This window comes from Spinacia oleracea, chromosome 3, assembly GCF_020520425.1.
Source record: "Spinacia oleracea cultivar Varoflay chromosome 3, BTI_SOV_V1, whole genome shotgun sequence".
NCBI classification, from domain to species: domain Eukaryota; kingdom Viridiplantae; phylum Streptophyta; class Magnoliopsida; order Caryophyllales; family Amaranthaceae; genus Spinacia; species Spinacia oleracea.
The window spans coordinates 108629782-108644587 of NC_079489.1; the positions used below are offsets into that span (position 1 = coordinate 108629782).

At 34.8% G+C, this 14806-nt stretch overlaps 1 long non-coding RNA gene across 2 annotated transcripts; it reads right to left on the bottom strand.

Annotated features, from left to right (window-relative positions):
- Positions 1–9172: 9172 nt before the first annotated feature.
- Positions 9173–13950, bottom strand: LOC110788423 (uncharacterized). Of its 2 annotated transcripts, XR_008930857.1 has the most exons (4): positions 13616–13950; positions 13058–13133; positions 12551–12823; positions 9173–11608 (listed from the first exon to the last, which is right to left on the bottom strand). It is a non-coding gene; the product is annotated as an uncharacterized lncRNA (long non-coding RNA). The 2 variants fall into 2 exon arrangements; XR_002533317.2 differs by lacking the exon at positions 13058–13133 and having other exon boundaries at positions 13616–13923.
- Positions 13951–14806: the final 856 nt, after the last annotated feature.

Sequence of the window (14806 nt, forward strand, 5' to 3'; positions counted from 1 at the left end):
GTCGGCTCTCACCGCCGCCGTCCGTCGCCCACACCTGTTGTCGTCGCGTCCCAGTTAGGCCAGCGCCCTTCTCTTCTTCCCCCTCGTTCGTTCTATTCTTGCTTGCTGCACAAGTCCACCGCGACCACCACTGCCGCGCAACCGACGGCCACCACAGCCCTCGCCGCTGCTTTCCCCTCCGACCGGAGTTCTCTCTCTCCCTCACTTTTTGGTTTACTCCTATTCCTAAGCTAATTTAATGTTTTAATTATGTTTAATTAATTTAATTTATGTTTTCTTGAATTAAATTTTATAGTTTTATGATTTAATTATGAATTTTAGATTATATGTTTTGCATAATCAAATTATTAATTTTCAGATTATGTAATTGAATTGGAATTAGAATTTTAATTATTTAAAGCATGAAATTTTAAGGTTTTAATGGTTTTAATAGTTTTGAAATCATGATAGGATGATTATAAATTATTAAAGTTATTGTTTCTATGATTTCAAAGTTTTGGGAGTAGTTTGAAAGTAGTTATAGTCCTTAAAATTTAAAGTACGATGTTTGCAAAGAGTTTTCAACGAATTTCAATCACTAATTCAAGAATTGTTATGCTAGGAAATCAAATATTCAAGTTTTGTTATTGGAGAAAAGTTCTAAATATGTTTAGGATGTAGTTAGAATGTGTTATTATAGCTGTGAACGATTAAGAAGTTGATTGGGAATCCTTGTTGGTTGTTTTTAGGCGGAGAATTCTCTGTAGGCGACATTTGAATTATTAAAGTGGTCTTGCAGTTTGTTTAAAGGTACGTACATACCTGTGTGCTTGGAATGTGTGCTAATTGTTGAAACCATGTTGAATTTGTTGTTGAACTTGGCTATGTTGATATTATTGTTGAACTTGGTGATGTTAATATTATTGACGAACTTAGTCAGGTTGAAATTGCATGTTTAATACTGTTGGATGGACATATTGAACCTATATTGCATTATGAGAATTATAACATGTTAGTATGGATGATTGATGCAAACATGTTTGATTGGGAACACTAGATTACTTTGTATATATTGATTCAGATCAGTTGATTGTTGTTCCCTTTTAGCTTTTCACTACTTTATGAGGGCCGAGGACCTTGTTCAGTTAGTTGAAACCTTATACCCATATAGAGGGGTTGATCAGTATTAAAGGAAAGGTTGGATTTAATTGGAATGAGTCTTGTTTGATACCTTTGTGATCACTTACTTAATTCCAAGATAAAAACAGTTGTGAATAAATGTGGTTTGTATGCCTTATGTGATTGTTGAGTCATAATAGGGTTTCAATTTGTAAATCATGTAAAGTGAAACCGAGTAGCAATAGCTTTAGACTGTGCACGTCTAAAGTGACGGACAAACAGGAGTTGGGGTTCATGGTGGTAGTCCATGGCCTTTATCTCGGACCGGATTGATCACCGTGTCCTATTTTTATTCAAATGTTCCTCGATATCGCAGGTCTCTGAGGTTACGGAGTCGCGCCCGTACCTCGTCTTCCTTAGTGAATACTGCCGGACGGACAACTCGGTCCATTGTCTATTTCAACTAAAATAATATTATTGTTATAAGTCTAGCCTAGTCTAGTCAAGTATGGTCGTCAAATTATCATGTTTTGTCTGCCCTTATTTATGTTCATTAGTATCATGTTAGGGTTGTTCATTTAATAGTATCATGTTAGGATTATTATTGTTTTAGTATGTAGTACTCAGCTTTGCTGATTACGTGCTTTGTTTGTGTGTGTTGATCATGGCTATGCCTTATTGATCCTGTGATGACCCATCTTTGGTGAGCAATCTCTAAGGATCAATAAGCGTTGCCCATCTACAGGTTTGAAGATGATGCATCATTGGGATCGGGATTAGAGAGCTTGTAGTTATATTTGTTTTATTAAGTGATTTGGTTTGTTAACTTGGATTTGAAATTTTTCGTACTATTCGTATTTCCTTTTTTCCTTTGATTGGTTTTGGACTTAATATGAAATCGATTATTTATAAACCTAAAAGTTAGTTTTCTGTTTTCCGCTGCAAAATTCAGAATAAGCCGTTACGTTATTACACGGGCGATAATACTTTGATAATTCTCTATAGTTATATTTATAAAAGGTTATTTTAGAAAAAGGGAATTGTCGGGGTGTTACAAGCTCCGTGATTAAGAGTCAAAATCTGACAAAAAGCTCGGCTCAGATCCTGTTTTCAACGCCTGGGTCTGGGCGTCGAAATCTTTGGCGCCCAGCCCTGGGCGCTGAAAATACCTGGGGACGTGTTGTCTCCGAATTCTTTTTGGATTCGGATTCTAAAGATCTATCTTTCCACAAACTCTTTCCCTATAAATACAGCCTGAAAACCGACGTGAAGAGGACACACAATTCTATAATCTGAGTATTGACTCTAACCCTAAGCCTAAGCCTCACGCTGCGAAATTGATCCCGCGTTCTGTCGCAATCGACCCAAAAGTCGAAGAGAACGTATCCTGTCCCTTGTAGCTGATGAATTAAGCCTAAATACTGGAACACTGCTCAGAAACCCGAGATTCGTTAAATAAAAGGAGAAATAGCAAAGCCAAGTGGTTAGTTTTCTGAGAACCGTGACGCACCTCTCAAGGGTGCGTCGTAATTGTCAAACTATTAATTTGATTGATCCATCACGCCTAATAAAGATAATACCTTGGACAATTGAACTATCATTCTAGGCACCTTAAATCAATCTAAATAAGATAATCACGATCGATTTAGTGTTATGTGTTGCATACTGCTAAAATCAATTCAGAATAGTTTAATAGTTTAACACATGTCCCTTCAATTATTTATGCTGAGCTAGTAAGGATAACCTGCCTCTGGAGTTATCGATGAGCACTCCTCTCGGTAGTTACAGTCCCCCGAACCTCAATCTCTGCCATGCGGGTGTACGTTGAGCGATCCCCACACCAGGGATCACAAGGGAACCTATGGCCGTCGTGGTCGAACATAATTGCACTCCCTTTATGTCACGATAACCGGGTTTTGTCAGTTTTTCTCATTGTCGTTAAAAATTGAATGGCGACTCCTATATTACTAGTTGATTGGGTGTAAACTCACAGGAAATCTAACTACACTTGATCTGACGACGTCACGCCCATGAGGGACGAGGTCATGCATTAGCCCCGTGCTTTTTCGACCCCCTCACACTAACGTTAATTTGCCACAAATTAATCGAATAAATTAAAACCTTAGGTGCAATTCTAGTTAATTAAATCTAAGGCGGATCCGAACGTGCTGTGGACTATCTACGGAGGGACGACACTTGGAGTCCTAAACTTGTTCTTGTTCAGTTCGGGAGCAGCTAGGAAGGGCACGCTACAAAGAGTATGCATCCTAAATTATGCTAATTGTTATGTGGCAATTAATTTGGATTCCTGGCTTTATGGTTTTTTCGCATGAAATATATATGCTTTATATGTATCATAACCTAACATTGGTATTAGAGAATTCTCTAGAGTTTGTTGTTCGACTCGAATTTCTTCGAGGTCTACTTTTCTCCCACTTGTCATTTTGGAAATGTGATCTCTTTCCAAAAAGATACCATCTCGAGTAACAAACACCTTGTTCTCAGATGTATTGTAGAAGTAATACCCCTTTGTTTCCTTTGGATAGCCCACAAGGATACATTTGTCAGATTTTAGTTGAAGTTTGTCTGAAATTAATCGTTTGACGTATATACTGTTCAATCCAATGCCAAGCTACTATGCCAAGCTACTATAACAGTGGTATCAAGAGCCTCTAATTAATTCCATAATAAATTATAGTTAACATGGTTAAATTTTATAAATTTGCAATTAATTAAAGGGGTGATTAATTTCGAATTTTTTTAATTAATTCCAAATTGGTGCGATTATTTAATTATATGTTCGCAGAATTTTCGGCAGTTTAGTCAATAATGGTCGGAATCTTATAATTTTATAGTGAATTTCGCATGTAAACGGCGTTTTAAAATTTTGACTAAAATCAAAGATTTAATGCCGAACCTAGAATTCCCAAATTCGAAGCTTAACTATGACTTTTCGGAGATTTTAGTTTTTCGAACGCAAAAGTTGTAATTTTTAAGATGTTAAATTAAATATTTGCGATTCTTGTTTGTAAATCTTGAATCTATGATTGACGTACTGTATATGTGTGACTAATTTAATGCCTAAGCTTGTTAATTATACAACCTAATTTATAATTGTAATTAATTTGTTGAAATTCGAATAATTTAGAATTTAATTTGTTTTTCATAATTGATTGACAATTTAATTAGGTATCCATGATTAAAACCACCATAAAATTTGTTAAATTTGGTAAATTTTATGACCTAGTTTTGAATCCATGATAATCGGTAATTAATTTGAATAATAAATTTTCGATTTTTCGCCCTAAATTTATGAAATTAATATGATTTATTAATTTGTCTATAAATTTAAATTAAAAAGTTTTAATTTTTATGTAATCCACTCATGAATCTTGCACGCACAAAGCAATGGACACTACGTGTTACCCTTAAGGGGTGTTGTATAGTGCGGGCATGCGACGACGAGCAAGGGAGCTCGTCGCCCATGCGGTACGAATGCAGCGAGCAAGCTTGTGGCACGCGAGCACAAGGCAGTGGCCCTGCCTTGCGTCGAATGCTGCTATGTGCATGGGCGGGTGGGGCGAAGAAACAAGGCAAGCGAGCAAGGCAGGCACGCGCGCGGGCAGCGAGGGATGCCTCGCAGCAGCGAGCGCTGCCTTGCCCAGCGAGCGATGGCTCGCGCACAGCGAGCGCTGCCTCGCCAAGCAGTTGTTGCGCTACGATGCAGCGAGCAATGCTGCGCGCAAGCGTGGCTTGGCTTGCTGCGTTTGCGCGTGGCTGCTACTAGTGCCTTGCTGTGCGATCACTCGTAAGGGGCGATGTTGCCTCGTGGACTCGACGGGGCGTGGGCGCAAGCCCATGGCCTCATCTTGACCCGATTGATGCGCTTTGAATTTAATTTTGACTTTCAGTTGGAAAACGATTTTAATTAAATTTAAAATTCATAATTTAATTTTTTCTCGGATTTAATTTTGAATAATTTAATTATTATAAATTTTATTTATACTAATTATTTTACTAAAATTAAAACCTTGATTAAATTTAAATTAATTAATTTAATAAACTGAAAATAAATTAAAGAATTCAAATAATAATTTATATGAGCTTTAAATTTTAATTAAATTTTTATGTTTCCGGTTAGACTAGGAAATACAATTTTATGTTTAAAATTAGTAAAGCATGTAAATTTATTGGTTTAAGTGGGAGCGTTTTAGTCATAAACTCTTGATTAGGTCTACAATCCTTTAAGGTTAAACCAACTTGATTAGAATTAATATGGATTGAATAATTGGTAGTTTATTGGAACCCTTGATTAATTGCTGCAAATATTCATGTGATGCATAATATTTTCCACTAACCAGCTATGTGGGCCATTCATTGATAAATGAATGGGTGAATGGTATATTGTAAATGTACTGTTTTGCAGGTTATGGAAAGTGACTAGTATGGCCCAAATAGGATAGAAAATATGGTCTGCGTACCATTAATTTGAATGTAAAATTATCTGATGCACCAAAGTTTTAATTTAAAATATGGTATGCGTACCATCAAATAGTTGTAATTAGTTTCAATTATAGTTTATCCTAGCTATTTGAAGAAAATGGCGCCTCCCATGGTGAAATTCAAGATGGAGTTTCCAATCCATTTTCAAGACGGAGTTTGAAGTTGAAGCTTCAAGATGAAGTCGGGTCATACTAGATCAAAATTATATCTTATGCATGCTTTAAGTTATTTATTGCTTTAAATATGTCTTAATTATGCATGAGATTATGGCTTGATTATGTTGCATGATTAAGGATTTTAGTTCACTTAAAATCTAACCAACATAGTAAGAGCCTTAAGTTCCAAACTTTAAAAATTGAGTTAAAAGGTGTCATGCCAAAATTACACTTACTTGGATAACCTTTACATCAATCTTAGTAATAGTTTTCCGCCTAAGCGAGGTGTTACTTATTGATCCTAAAGGGGTAAGGTACACAAATAATTGTGAGTACATGTTAGTTTTGGTGAAACTCAAAGATATAAGTAAGGAGTCCTTTTATGTCGTGGCAAATGAGATAGGTTTACCTAATAAGTCTTTAGACGTAACTATCAACCAAGAGTAGCTTCTAGACTATTAGCAAAGGCTTTGCTTACCTAAAATATTTTAGAATTGAGTCTAAATACATGATGTGCTTAATTCTTCAATGATTTAAGGGTCTTGGAATCAGTTTATTCACACCTGCCGGAACACATAACTTGAATAAAATGCTTAATAAATAATAACTTATGCATGTATGCTAGAATTTAAGTTTATTAAGAGAAACTGTGAATGGTTATTTATTTGTTTATTCTTTTTCAATTGTAGTTTTACTATGGCAAACAACAATCAAAATATCATCATGGGTTCTCAGCTTATGGTCAAGCTGAACCTAACAAATTTTCTTGAATGGGAAGCTAAGCTAGTTGAAGTAGTCAGACTCAATGGGTTTGAGTATGTACTGTTCAATCCAATGCCAAGCTACTATGCCAGAGACATGACCCCTAAAAGACATGCCGCCTGGGATGCGGATCTCAAAAAGGTTATGAGTCTCATGCTAAACAATATCCCTGATGAATGGACTAGGAGGTTTGTAGCTTACGAACCTTTTATGCTCATCAAGAATCTGAGGGATATCTGTCGTGGAAACACGGAGGACAGAGACCTAAATGTCCATGAGTTGATTGAATTAATGTCAAGCCTGAATGTTAGTTCTCATAACAGATGTTTTAGGATGGAAGTCCAAGAAACACATGTTCAGGTCCTTCGCACTAAACAAAGGGTGGGCGTTCCACTAAGGTTCCATGTAGACCATATGCTTTCATTGTTTGATCGATTAAGTCTGCAAGGAACACCAATAAGCGAAAGGATGGCAGTCTCTATCTTGCTCAATTCACTGCACAGTGGGTTTGGTCGCTTTAAGCAACTATACCTAAGTGAACCAAGAGAAGAAACAGTTGCAGAGTTTGTTCACCTGGTCAAAAAGGCTGAAATAATACTCGACTGTGAAGCCAAGGATTTACTCAAGGCCAAAGGGAGACCCTTCAAGAAAGGTGGAAAGTCCAAGGGCAATGCTGAGTCAAGAAAGATGACAAAGCATGACAAGTCCACATCAAGCTGTCTTTATTGTGATGGAATTGGTCATTACAAGAAAGAATGTCTAAAGCTTAAGGAAGATCAGAAGAACGGAACAGTCGTTCCATCTTCAGGTATTTTCGTTATAGACTGTATACTTGCTAATTCAACTTCTTGGGTATTAGTTATAGGTTGTGGCTCACACTTATGTTCCAATTCGCAGGGACTAAGAAGAAGTAGAAGGTTAAGCAAGTGTGAAGTCGACCTACGAGTGGGAAATGGAGCAAGGATTGCTGCATTAGCTGTAGGAACTTATTATTTGTCGTTGCCCTCTGGGCTAGTTTTGGAACTGGAAGAATGTTTCCATGTTCCAAGTCTTACTAAAAACATCATTTCTGTTTCTTGCTTAGATGCTAAGGGATTTTCCTTTTTAATAAAAGACAATAGTTGCTCGTTTTATTTTAAAGAAATGTTTTATCACTACAAGAAAATTTAGATACAGATGCAACCCCTTGAGGCAATTAATTTTTTATGGCCTCTAAAAGTGCCTTTTAGCATTAGTTAATTATGGTAGCCTCTAAAAGTTATTTTTAGGGTCGGTGAAATTTAGGCTGCCCCTAAAAGTACTTTTTAGCATTAATAAAATAATGGTTGCCCCTAAAAAGTTTCTTTAGCATCAAAAGAAATTAAGTTGCCCCTAAAAAGTAGCTTTTAGCATTAATGAAATAATATTTGCCTCTAAAACTGTTTTTTAGCGTCAATGAAATTTACGTTGCCCCTAAAAAGTACTTTTTAGCATTAATGAAATAATGGTTGCCTCTAAAACATTTTTTAGCATCGGAAAATAATGGTTGCCTCTATAACTTTTTTTTAGCATCAATAAAATTTACGTTGCCCCTAAAAGGTACTTTTTAGCATTAACAAAATAATGGTTGCCTCTAAAATATTTTTTTAGCATCAGAAAATAATGGTTGCCTCTAAATTATTATTTTTAACATCGGAAAATAATGGTTGCCTCTAAAACTTCTTTTTTAGCATCAATTAAAATTTTGTTGCCCTTAAAAAGTACTTTTTACCATTAATGAAATAATGGTTGCCTCTAAAACATTTTTTAAGCATCAGAAAATAAGAGTTGCCTCTATTACGTCTTTTTAAGATCAGTTAAATGTTAGTTGCCCCTAAAAAGTACTTTTTAGCATTATTAAAATAACGTTTGCCTCAAAAACCTTTTTTTTTCAGCATCAGTGAAATTTAGTTGCCCCTAAAAAGTATTTTTAGCATTAATGAAGTAATGGTTGCCTCTAAAAATTATTTTAACATCAGTAAATTTATAATTATCCCTAAATTATTATTTTTTAGCCCGTGCGATGCACGAATATTTCGTGTTATTTCAATATTGTTCACCAACCTATTATACTCCACGCCCCCTCAAAAAAATAAGGGTTCCATAAACTTAATTGTAAATATACAAATAGTACATATATGCGAAGTACTCGGCATGTCTTGAGCCAACCATTGACAAAACATCGATTTATCTATATCCGTAAATTTATATCTCCACTTTGAGGTACAATGGTAAGCTTATTTTGTATAGCTTGTCAGTTCACATAGAATTTTAATCTACTACCTTTTTCAGGTAGTTAAAAACTTTACACCACAATGTTTAGCTAGTAGCTTGATATTCAAATGTGTCGCACTTGTCAATTAACCATCATCGGATTATTTCAACCAAATTATTTGCTTGGTCGAACAAATTTTCTATTTTAATTTCAATTGTAAAGTTGTTTGAGACTTCTAAAAACGCAAGTTTCTAGCTAAAACCAGAGGCTCTAATATTGAAATGAAAATGGTGTAATATAACTATTTTATAGGAATAATCAAATCATACTAAATTTCTAGAATGGTCTACCATCAACCTGTTGATTATGCAAACATACCCAAAATTTGTAACATGTATAAACTTTGTTTCTAATAATGCAGTTCTTTTTTTTTTTGGTCGAAAGTGGGCAGCAATTTAATTAAGAAAAGGTACGGGCTACAATAAAGTCTATGGAGAGAGCAAAGTTCTGAAAGCATTAAAATTACGTTATAATTTCTAGATTACTACTACTACAATCATGGATGTCCTCATAATAAAATTTTAAACATTCAGCTGTAGGTTCCCGAAGTTGCATGATCTGATTCATCTCCATGCTTTCCTGACGTGTAATACCAGCAAGTTGATCAACTAGCTTGTTCTTTTTCCTACCCTCCAACTGAAAGTGAATCTCTGAGAAGTGTTGCCTCAGTGCCCTGCAATCATAAATAATATTAGCAAGCTCCGTAACAGGAGGTTCAATTTGGTTCAAACCCACTGCTACTTTACAATCTGAAGAAATAATGATATGCCCCCATCCTTTCTCTTGAGCAAGAACTAAACTCATTCGAATGGCATGGATTTCAGCTGGAGGTGATGCAGCTAAAAATAATGCTAAAATGGTCTTGCAGTGGCAGAAACCAGTATCTTCAGGCTTGGTAAGGAGAAGTAAGAAGGTCGAATCTAGTAGAGTTATTATAGAGGCTGAATTAGATAAAGCAAGATCTGAAATTACTATTTCATCAGCAAACTGTCGAATTCTACCACAACTCTGAAAACTCTTGAAGATACGGTGCCTCATTTAGAAACCAGGTTTCTATGGTAACTGATGAGAACAATGCTGCCCAGGTAGTTAGAACAAAGACAGGAAAAGAAAAGGGAAATGGAGAATGCATATTGATTAGGAAGTTTTCGAGATAGTAACATAAAATAGCATATTCACAGCTTCATGGATAGATAAAACAAACTAATAAACAGACAGAAATATGTGATCCCCTGGACTCTTTTTTGTTTTAGTTTAGATTTACAAGGTATGTGCTCTTGTGGTAAATTTTAGATCTTGGGTTCAAATCTTCACACCCATTTACAATATTCTCGGTTTAATGATGTTGCATATCACCAATTACAACAAGATAGACCATAACAATAGGAAATAGAACAAATAGGTGCAAAAATTTATGGCTACGTCAGTTTGATGATCTATTAGACTATTTAAGCAACATCAATGTAGACGTTGTTGTTACTTTCACAAGTATAGGTTCCCTGGTAATATGTAAAACGATTGAAATATATTGGAAATTATTAACATGAAGGCAGTGGAAACTAATAATTAAATATACAAATTAAGAGATAATGTGCAGTCCTAGCTCTAACTATATCTCACAGTTCTGGAATTTGATACTCCTAAAGCTCTGATAGACTTTAAGAAACTGAACAACGAGTAATAGTCCGTGTCTAGAGAAACTGTGGGCAATCAGGTGGCTAGCAGATCCTTAAATTCGTCTAAGTATTTCCAGTATGTTTCAAAGATCGAGCAACAAACAATGTTTGCAAAGAAGTAAGACATATTGCATAATGAAATGGCAACTGTATATTAGCAGAAAACAACGAACTATATTCACTAAGAAGGTTTAAGTCAGAAGTCAAGCTAGCAACCTTTACAAATTATTACTTCAAATCCATATAACTCCATTTAATCACAGTTATGGAGTGACATTTACATGTCATCCATAACTCCAAAGACCCCATTATCCAAAATAATATGAAAACATTAGATCCTCTTTCATCAGTCAATGTGTTAATATAGAAAAAAAATCTGAAACACTAATTTAGCCAATAATCAGCTCAAATTCATAATAAACGGAAAAAAAAGCAAAATCGACAATACCTAGATGCTAAATTTTCCCAATTCTATTGAATACAACTGCACTAGAAATTCATTGATTGCAACGAACTAATTGATTAGAAAACCCAAATCGGATAGTAAAATGAGGTGGGTAGTTACTTGCAGTAAAAGAGAAGGGAGGTGGGTAGTTACTTGCCGAGTAAGACTTAATTAAGTTCTTAATACAAATAATTGCATCTAATCAAATCCATTACATGAAAAAGGTATACATTGCAACGACAAAGGCTTTATGCGTGGTGGGCAGAAATGTTCCTGATAGATGGATCATGGTGAGATTCTTTTCATAGGATACATTTTTTTCTTCTTAGAATACCTTTTTCTTCTTTTAGAAGTCATGAACTAAGACATGATTACAAAAGATATTTGAACAAGGTTGCACAAATTATTATACTTCGTAACAAACTAAGAATCCACTTGACAGTATCTTGCAAAAGAAACAAGTTGAGATAAAGGCTTAAACTGTATCACCTTTGACCAGGAGTAGGTAGCAGCTAATGAAAGATATGCTACTTTAAATTGAACTGATCACCTTCGCCTAAAGAGGTCAAAATTGATATGAACCCGAACCAATTAAAAATCTGCAGCAGACACTAACACTCAGCAAAGCAAGCCATAGAATTTACCATCCTTCAAGTAAACATTACATCTCACAACACTGCAAAATAATGGAAATAAGTTAAGAAAATATAAAAGAGGCTCTGAAAAAACCATTAAATTAAGCACAATTTGCTTTTAATAGACGGATAACGAACAATGGACATATCTACTAATCCATAAAATTCATACCATATATCTATATTTTCCATGGTTTTCCATAGCATAAGGGTCAAGAAGAAAACTAGAGCCTGGAGCACATTCATGTTAGAATTACCGTCACTCCTTGATAATGAGAAAATGAAATATTTTAGGGAAGAAGATTATGCCTCAAATTACAACTTCAACGTATTAAATAGCATAGCAACATCTAGCTCACACATTCAAGGAATTTAGCTAATAACTTAGAATAAGACAAAAAAATAAGAAAAAGACAAAAATAACAATTCTGTTATTCTAACAAAACTTCACCAAGTAACTAACTTGTCAACTATTTTTGGCGCCATATGACACTGAGTCACAAGATTTGAAACAAGGAGAACGGTCTTTACTGCTTAATAAACACTAACCACATCATAAAACATCCCCAACCAATCCCCCACCCTCCCCCTACAAAGGCTACAAAAGCCCTAAAGAATTGGTCTTCCAACCAAAATGTACAACGCCAATCTTGCAGTTCTAAAGGCAGGCCTGAGCTGAAAGATCACAGGATAGAGCCACTGCCAGTCACACAAAAGTCCGAGTGGCAGAGCAGCACAATTTCCATTGTCGCTAAATTTTTTTCCCTTTCATAATTTTTCTTTTTTATGGTATTTTTTTAATTCCAACTTCTACTCAGTTACACCAAAGTAACCTAAAACTCACTGTACAAATAACAGCAGGCTAGAAGTTGGAACTGTCATTCAAACTAGCCTCTGTTCACTTGTCTTGAAAAACCAATATTGCACAAGCAAACCTGAAACAGTCAAAGGGAAGAAAGCCAACAACCTAATATTGCACTTACCCGAGAAACTGGATTTCACTCCCACCCCCCAGTACTTGCGCCAACGCAGTCGTGGTGATTCCAGGTTTCTTCATTTTCTCTTCAGATTACTCTTCTTCCCCACTCGTCAACTGTTGCACAATATCAAACTGCTGTTCCTCCTAAGAAACCTCATCTTGCTTCCTTTGCAAATCCATAAAAAAATGCACAATGAGCCCCCCTTTGCCTTGATGGATCAAACAAATCATGAGGACAGGGATGACACTGAAGTTTTCCAACAGTATCACGTTCTATCTGGAAAACAGTAGATACCAAATCCTACTCAGAGAAGAACTAGTAATATAATTCACAGGGAGACAGAACTAGGATTCATAGGAAGCTATAAGCAAATGTGTTCATATAGATCTGAGACCAGTTCGAAAAGTTAATCTAGATAAAATTGGCAACTGAGATATTAAGAAGCAATGCATATCCTTATTTAGACAATCTTGTCAAATGATGAAAAGTTAATCTCAATTAACTATTTACCAGTTGGATCAGTAAGTAAGCCCACCAACGATGAAAATCATGTCTTCTCTTTTTTGGCAAAGTCACCAGTTAGTTCCTAATAAAATACTTTTAACTGATTAATAGCCAGAAAAATAAAGGAAATGTATGCTGCGGAAACAATGACTAAACTATACAAGCAAAGAGGTAATAAATACAAAATAGAAAGACAACTGATAGCTCTATCCAATGTGCAAACAATGAAAGACAAATGATTACTATAATTTGCAAGCACTAATTAACAAGGACACTGGAAAAATCAGAATTTCTGGAACCGGTAAGTTACACTTAAAAGACTAGAAAAACATGGCTAAAGAAACTGGAAACTGCAGGGGAAGGTATCATGAAAATAGAACATACAACACCAAAATGAAACCAAGCAGGTTACCATTTTCACAAACAGATCGAAATCTGAATTCTAATTTGACTAAAATTACGAGCAGGTTACTTTTGGATTCAATTGAACTTGAAATTGATTTATTGCAACAAAATAATTAATTAAACACGCCAAATTGGAGCAAATAAATGAGGTGTATTTACCTGATGATCGGCATATGCAGCAAGACGCCATTTTTGGTGCCCCCCAATTGCAAGTTCATCTTCTCAATTAAACACTCATGAAATCGTATTTGTTTGAGGGAAAGAGAATTGTGGGTTTCATTATTTGATTCTTCATAAGAAATTGGAATGAATTACAGATTAGGTTTTTATCGAGAAAACCCTTGATTGAATGGCGGGCTGCTGAAATGAATTGCACCGGGATAACGAAATTAGAAAACCTCCCGCAGCTTCCTCTTAAATTTAATTACCCGCCTAATGTATTTAGATAGAAATTTGCCCACTTAAATTTTTATTCAACCCAATTTAAAATTTGAAATTAATTTATAGTCTTGAATTAGTTTTTATTCCGTGTAATGTACAAATTTTTTAATTTAAAGTTTGGTTATACTGTCTATTTAATATTTTTTATAGGGGAGTATAAAAATTTGGAAATAATAAAATATGATGCATTTGGGGAACTTTTATTTTTGAATTTCAACCAAACCCATCATCGTGGTGAATTTCGGAATGTCAAAATTTCAATATGCTCGTAAATAAGCTCGGTCAAATATCATTTCTAAAATACAAAGTAAATAACGAATAGAAATTTTAAACATATTTAGTAAATGAAATTGATACATACAACTTGATGTTCCATTCGTTTAAGCTCGAAAATAACTTATCGTGTTCGTTTACAATATCTTTCAAATCTTATTCAAATTCGCATTCTAATGTAAGAAATTTATAACTTTAATATTATTTTATTACCTCTGTTATTTTTATAATTGCATCATTTGCCTTATTTGGAATTTACATCCACCATTCTCCTTTATCTTTATCTTTGTGTTAAACCCAAATAGTGCAATTATAAAATAAAAAAAGGAAGTATATGATATGAATAATACAATTAATTAAGAAAATTATAACAAAAATCACGAAATATTTATGACACATACATGTTATGAAGTATTCCGTATACCCTAAACCCCAAACCCTAAAACCCTAACCCCTAAACCAGAACTTAATTGAACTTATAGGAACTGCTTAAACATGATTACTTGATTGATCTGGATTGAACTAATTGGACCTATTCATACATGCTTGCAACAGAGTAAACTAGAGTTAGAGTAAACTTGTTGACCTGGTTGAAATTTATTGAAACTTATTGACTTGGTAGAACCTTATTTTAAC